Raw genomic sequence first — 7531 nt, 5'->3', positions numbered from 1 at the left:
CCTTATTACACACATCCCTGTCCTTAATTCGATACAGCTGTAATATGTGACTGCAGGGCAGTGCTCAGCTCAGTCCCAACCACAGGGAAACACACAGGCAGACCTCAGAACACTGAGGCATGTGAAACGGTGTAACTCTACTCAGAAAACCAAGGTTACATCAGTAACGCTCCGTTCTCTGGCTTGGTTTGTGTTTCTTTGGCTTTACCACTACTGCCCTTTATAGACAATACAACCGAGCTGTCATTGTACTTAAGTGAGCAGTTAGCCTCGTCCTCTTCATCATGATCATTATTGTCATCATCATCATCATCGTTATCATCATCGTGATTTCCTTTACACTCTAAAAGAGCATTGTGTACTATATTAATCTCCTTGACAACATCCATTCTCTCTGTCGGCATGTTTACTGATAAAGACTTTCATTCTCTGTGTTTTGACAGGCCTCCTGTGCTGTCATGCCGTGGGCCTCTCTCCCTCTTTCTCTGTTTGACTGACCCATATTGAGACCTCTGTTCTCAGTGAGGAGGGTCCTTCTCTGCCTGCCTGTCTGGTTCCACAGATTCTTTCAGTCTGCTCCATTGAGCCACTCAGAAAAACCAGCCTATGTATCATTTTACGCCAACTAACCATTTCTGATGGGAGTGGCCAGAGTCCACTGTCATGAAGTAGACCCAGAAAAACAATAAAGGCATATTGTCCTGATGCTCTCATCGGGAGTGCGTGCGCGTGTGTGTGCGTGCGTGTGCGTGCGTGCGCATGTGTGTATGAATCACTCTGTTAGACGCTGGGAGCCGAGGCTCTGCATCTCTACCCCCTCGGGCTCCATGATAAAATATGCTGCAAGAAACGTGTATGCTGCACTCGTAGGCCTTCATTGTTTAAGCAAAATGCAACTGGGAAAACTGGGAAAAATATTTAGGTGTGTGTTGGGTACTGTACTGTCTGAGTTGAAAGGGCCAACAACAATTGCTGACACAATTGGTTAATGTGTGATTTATTCCAGCCCTGCCACGTGCACACTATTGCCCACAAGGGAAAGGAAAGGGGGATACCCAGTCAGTTGCACAACTGAATGCATTCAACCGAAATGTGTGTTCCACATTTAACCCAACCCCTCTGAATCAGAGAGGTGCTGGGGGGCTGCCTTAATTGACGTACTTCATCGGCACCCGGGGAGCAGTTGTTGTTGGGGAGCAGAGCATCAGATTTTTCCATCTTTATTTGTATTTTGTATTATGTTCCTAGGATTTATTGCAATAAAATAACAAGGCCTAAACGGCAAATAATAGGAATAATAAATAATTATGTATTTAATTAGAATGAATTATCCATGTAATAATCAGCTAGTAATACATGTTATCTAATTCTGTCCTCCTGCCCATATTATATGGCCTGTTAGTGGGGGAACGACTGTCCCCGTTCATTGAAGCCACAGAAGTTCAAGGCAGACCGAGCTACTGCAGGCATAGTTTGCAGTAAACAGGATCCCCCATTATAGTGGATAGAACATTTCTATCCTGATGGTTAATCTTCCAGTAAGTATAAAAGGATTTTGAAGACAAACATGTTACCAATAATTGCTTCTAATACACCAGATGTACGTCCTTGAACTGATTTTAAAAAATCGCACACAGAAGAAGTTATAAGGATCAACTTAAACAGGAAGCACCTGTTCTGGGTCGCCTCTGAGAATAGTATCGACGTATACCCTGACTCGGTGACTGGGTACATCAGGAAGTGCATAGAAGATGTTGTGACGATTAGAATTGATCTAAACCAAAACCGTGGACAAATAGCAGCATTTGTGTAAAACTGAAAGTGTGAACCACCACATTTAACTATGCAAAGGTGACTGGGAACATGGACGTGTACAAACAGACTAGCTATGACCTCTGTAAGGTAATCAAAGAGGCAAAACGACAGTACAGGGACAAAGTGGAGTCGCAATTCAATCGCTCAGACATAAAGTGAAGCCAGCCACGTAGCGGACTCCAATTCCTCGCTCCCGGATAAGCTAAACACCTTCTTCACCTGCTTCGGGGAAAACAACATCGAGCCACCAACGCGGGCCCCTTCCTCTCACGAGGACAGTGTGCTCTCGTTCTCCGTGTCTGACTTGAGTAAGTCATTTAAGCGTGTTAACCATTACAAGGCTGCCGGCCCAGACGGCATCCCAAGCCACGTCTTCAGAGCATGTGCAAACCAGCTGGCTGGAGTGTTTACGGAAATATTCAATCTGTCAGTCTGTCTCCCAGTCTGTTGCCCCACTTGCTTCAAGATGTCCACAATTTCTCCAGTACCCAAGAAAGCGAAGGTAACTGAACTAAATTGCCCCATAGCCCTCACTTCTGTCATCATGAAGTGCTTTGAGAGGCTAGTTAAAGATCATATCACCTTACCCGACAACCTAGACCCACTACAATTCGCATACCGCCCCAACAGATCCACGGATAACGCAATCGCCAATGTACTGCACACTGCCCTATCCCACCTGGACAAGAGAAATACCTATGTAATAATGCTGTTCATCGACTATAGCTCAGCATTCAACACCATAGTGCCCTCTGAGCTCTTCACTAAGCTCAGGGCCCTGGGTCTGAACCCCTCCCTGTGCAACTTGGTCTTGGACTTCCTGACAGGCAGACCCCCAAAGGAGCTGATCATGGCCACGCATCTCTCCAACTCAATCAACAAGTTTGCTGACGACACAACAGCGGCAGGCCTGATTACCAACAATAACGAAACTGCCTACAGGGAGGATGTGAGAGCTCTGGCGTATGGTGCCAAGAAATTAACATCTCCTTCAACGTCAACAAGACAAAGGAGCTGATCGTGGACCATAGGAGACAGCGGAGAGACGCCCCCAATCCATATCGATTGGGCCGCAGTGGAGAGGGTCAAAAGATTCAAGTTCCTCGGTGTGCACGTCCCTGATGACCTGAAATGGGGGCACACTGCCTGCCCTCTACAGCACCTGGTGTCACATGAAGGCTACGAATATAACCTCAACAACCGGAGCCACGGCATGTTTATCCAGCTACCATCTATGTAGAACAGAGGATTCAAGCTCACTCAGGATATGCATATTTTTCATAGCATTTGAAAGGAAACACTTTGAAGTTTGTGGAAATGTGAAATTAATGTAGGAAAACATAACACATTAGTTCTGGTAAAAGATAATGCAATGAAAAAAACATGTGTTTCTTTTGTACCATCATCTTTGAATTGCAAGAGAAAGACCATAATGTATTATTCCAGCCCAGGCGCAATTTAGATTTTGGCCACGAGATGGCAGCAGTGTATGTGAAACGTTATAGACTGATCCAATGAACCATTGCATTTCTGTTAAAAAAATTGTGTCAAAACTGTCCAAATGTGCCTAATTTGTTTATTAATACACTTTCAAGTTCATAACTGTGCACTCTCCTCAAACAATAGCATGGTATTCGTTCACTGTAATAGCTACTGTAAATTGGACAGTGCAGTTAGATTAACAATAATTTAAGCTTTCTGCCAATATCAGAAATGTCTATGTCCTGGGAAATGTTCTTGTTACTTACAACCTCGTGCTAATCACATTAGTCTATGTTAGCTCAACCGTCCCATGGGGGATCCACTGACACGCTCTGATCTGTTTCACCTGTCTTTGTGCTTGTCTCCACCCCACTCCAGGTGTCGCCCATCTTCCCCATTATCCCCTGTGTATTTATACCTGTGCTCTCTTTTTGTCTGCTGCCAGTTTGTTTTGTTCGTAGAACCTACCAGTGTTTTGTTTCCCTGCTTCCACCTGTTCCTTGCTCCTGTTTTCTAGTTACCCATTTCTGACCGTTCTGCCTGCCCTAACCCCGAGCCTGCCTTTCGTCCTGTACCTTTGCCCCACTACTCTGGATTACCGACGTCTGCCTGACCTGACCCTGAGCCCACCTGTTGTCCTGTACTTTACACCCTATCTGGATTACTGCACCGAGACTGCTTTGCAGAACACTGTTCACTTCAATAATGTTTACATACTGGCTCATCCTATATAACTACTGCTGTACAGACCTTTTCTATTCATATACTGTCCATTCACACCATTATAAAGTGCATTCGGAAAGTATTTAGATCCCTTGACTTTTTCCACATTTTGTTACGTTACAGCCTTATTCTAAAATGTATTAAATCATTTTTCCTCCTCATCAATACCCCACACAATACCCCTCATCAATACTACACACAATACCCCATAATGACAAAGCGAAAACAGGTTTTTAGAAATGTTTGCAAATGTATAAAAAACAGAAATACCTTATTTAGATAAGTATTGAGACCCTTTGCTATGACTGTAAATTGAGCTCAGGTGTTTCCTTTTTACATTTATCATCTGTGAGATGTTTCTACATCTTGATTGGAGTCCACCTGTGGTAAATTCAATTGAATGGACATGATTAGGATATGCACACACATGTCTAAATAAGATCCCACAGTTGACAGTGCATGTCAGAGCAAAAACCAAGCCATGAGGTCGAAGGTATTATCTGTCGAGCTCTGAGACATGACTGTGTCAAGGCACTGAAATGGGAACCGGTACCAAAACATGTATGCAGCATTGAAGAACAGAATGGCCTCCATCATTCTTAAATGGAAGAAGTTTAGAACCACCAAAACTCTTTCTAGAGCTGTCCGCCCGGCCAAACTGAGCAATCGGGGGAGAAAGCCCTTGGTCAGGCAGGTGACCAAGAACCCAATGGAGTTCCAGAGTTGCTCTTTGGAGATGGGAGAACCTTCCAGAAGGACAACCATCTCTGCAGCACTCTACCAATCAGGCCTTTATGGTAGAGGGGCCAGACGGAATCCACTCCTAAGCAAGAAGCACATGAGAGCCCGCTTGGAGTTTGCCAAATGACACCTAAAGGACTCTCAGGCCATGAGAAACATTCTCTGGTCTTATGAAACCAAGATTGAACTCTTTGGCCTGAATGCCAAGCATCACGTCTGGAGGAAACCTGGCACCATCCCTACGGTGAAGCACGGTGGTGGCAGCATAATGCTGTGGGGATGTTTTTCAGCGGCGGGCACTGGGAGACTAGTCAGGATCGAGGGATAGATGAATGGAGCAAAGATATCCTTTATGAAACACTGCTCTAGAGCGCTATGGACCTCAGACTGGGGCAAAGGTTCACCTTCCAACAGGACTAAGACCCTAAGAACACAGCCAAGACAACACAGGAGTGGTTTCGGGACGAGTCTCTGAATGTCCTTGAGTGGCCCAGCCAGAGCCCGGACTTGAACCCAATCGAACTTCTCTGGAGAGACCTGAAAATAGCTTTGCAACGATGCTCCCCATCCAACCTGACAGAGCTTGAGGGGATCTGCAGAGAAAAATGGGAGAAACTCCCCAAATACAGGTGTGCCAAGCTTGTAGCGTCATACCCAAGAAGACTCAAGGCTGTAATCACTGCCAAAGGTTTTTAAACAAAGTACTGAGTAAACAGTTTGAATACTTATGTAAAATGTGATATTTCAGTTTTTATGTTGAATAGATTTGCAAAAATGTCTAAAAACATGTTTTTGCTTTGTCATTATGGGGTATTGTGTGTAGATTGATGAGGGGAAAAAATGGTTTAATCCATTGAAAATAAGGCTGTAACGTAACAAAACGTGGAAAAAGTCATGATCAGAATTCTTTCCAAATGCACTGTATACTCTGAGTTTTGCTTCCGTCCCTCATTAAGAACACTTCTTTCCTTGACATAGATTGACCAGGTGAAAGTTATGATCCATTATTGATTGCACTTGTTAAATCCACTTCAATCAGTGTAAATGAAGGGGAGAACAGGTTAAAGGATTTCTAAGCCTTGAGACATATATTGTGTGTGTGTGCCATCCAGAGGGTGAATGGGAAAGACAAAAGATTTAAGAACCTTTGAACTGGGTATGGTAGTAGGTGCCAGGGGCACCGGTTTGTGTAAAGAACTGCAACATTGTTGGGTTTTTCACACACAAACAGTTTCCCATGTGTATCAAAAATGGTCCACCATCCAAAGAACATCCAGCCAACTTGACACAACTATGGAAAGCATTGGAGTCAACATGGGGCAGTGTAACAGTTTTGCTTCCGTCCCTCTCCTCGCCCCTACCTGGGCTCGATCCGGGCTCTGCACACATCAACAACAGTCACCCACGAAGCATCGTTACCCATCGCGCCACAAAAGCCACAGCCCTTGCAGAGCAAGGGGAACAACTACTTCAAGGTCTCAGAGCAAGTGACATCCCCGATTGAAACACTATTAGCGCGCACCTCCGCACATCAGTTACACTCACCCCCCTTTTGACCTCCTCCTTTTCCGCAGCAACCAGTGATCTGGGTCAACAGCATTAATGTAACAGTTTTACTTTCATCTGTCCCCTCGCCCCTACCCGGGCTCAAACCAGGGACCATCTGCACACATCAACAACAGTCACCCACGAAGCATCGTTACCCATCGCACCACAATAGCCGCAGCCCTTGCAGGAGAAGGGGAACAACTACTTCAAGGTCTCAAAGCGAGTGACGTCACCGATTGAAACACTATTAGCGTGCACCACCGCTAACTAGCTAGCCATTTCACATTGGTTACAGCAGCATCCCTGTGGAAATCTTTCGACACTTTGTGGAGTCCATGCCCCGACGATTGAGGCTGTCCTGAGGGCAAAAGGGGTGAGTGCAACTTAATATTAGGAAGGTGTTCCTAATGTTTGGTATAGTCAGCCATACAGTGCCTTCGAAAAGTATTCAGACCCCTTCACTTTTTCCACATTTTGTTACATTTCAGACTTATTATAAATTGGAATAAATAAACACTTTTCCTCAGTAATCTACACACAATACCCCATAATGACAAAGCAAAATAAATGTTTTTTAGAAATGTTTGCTAATTTATAGCCTATATATTTATATTCTGGACTCTGACATTGCTCATTCTGATATTTCTGAATTTCTTTCTTTTTACTTTCGGATTATGTGCGAATTGTTGTCTATGTATTATTACTGCACTGTTTGAGCTAGAAACACAATCATTTTGCTGTACCTGTGATAACATCTGTCAATAAAATTTGATGTGATTTGATTTGTCCAGGCCTAGGCCTACTCCACCATAGCCTCATCTCCTACTTATCCTCATGATAATGCTGTGTTCACTTGCTAGTCTGAACTAGGAAACTCGGAAATTTTCCGATTTAATAACTGGTTGAACGTAGCAAGTCGGGAATGTTCGGGATCCTGGTTGCGTTCAGGAATAACCAAAGATAAAACAACGAGCCAGATATTTTACCGGATGTATAGATGTGAAGCATCCGGTTGGCGTGTCCACTCACTGACAAATATGGTGACGAGAGGAAGCCCAGTGGCCGGCAGCGGGAGAAGATGGAGCGAGACAGATTATGGCCAATATTCTGCACGTTTTCTCATCAATTAAACATACAGTTTTCTGTTTCCAAAACCAGAATCTGTAACAAACAGAGTGGACTGCGTGACCCTTTGCCAAGGTTTCAAAAAAAATGCGTTTAG

Source organism: Salvelinus namaycush, chromosome 38, assembly GCF_016432855.1.
Source record: "Salvelinus namaycush isolate Seneca chromosome 38, SaNama_1.0, whole genome shotgun sequence".
NCBI classification, from domain to species: Eukaryota; Metazoa; Chordata; class Actinopteri; order Salmoniformes; family Salmonidae; genus Salvelinus; species Salvelinus namaycush.
Note: the sequence above shows the minus strand (reverse complement) of the source record.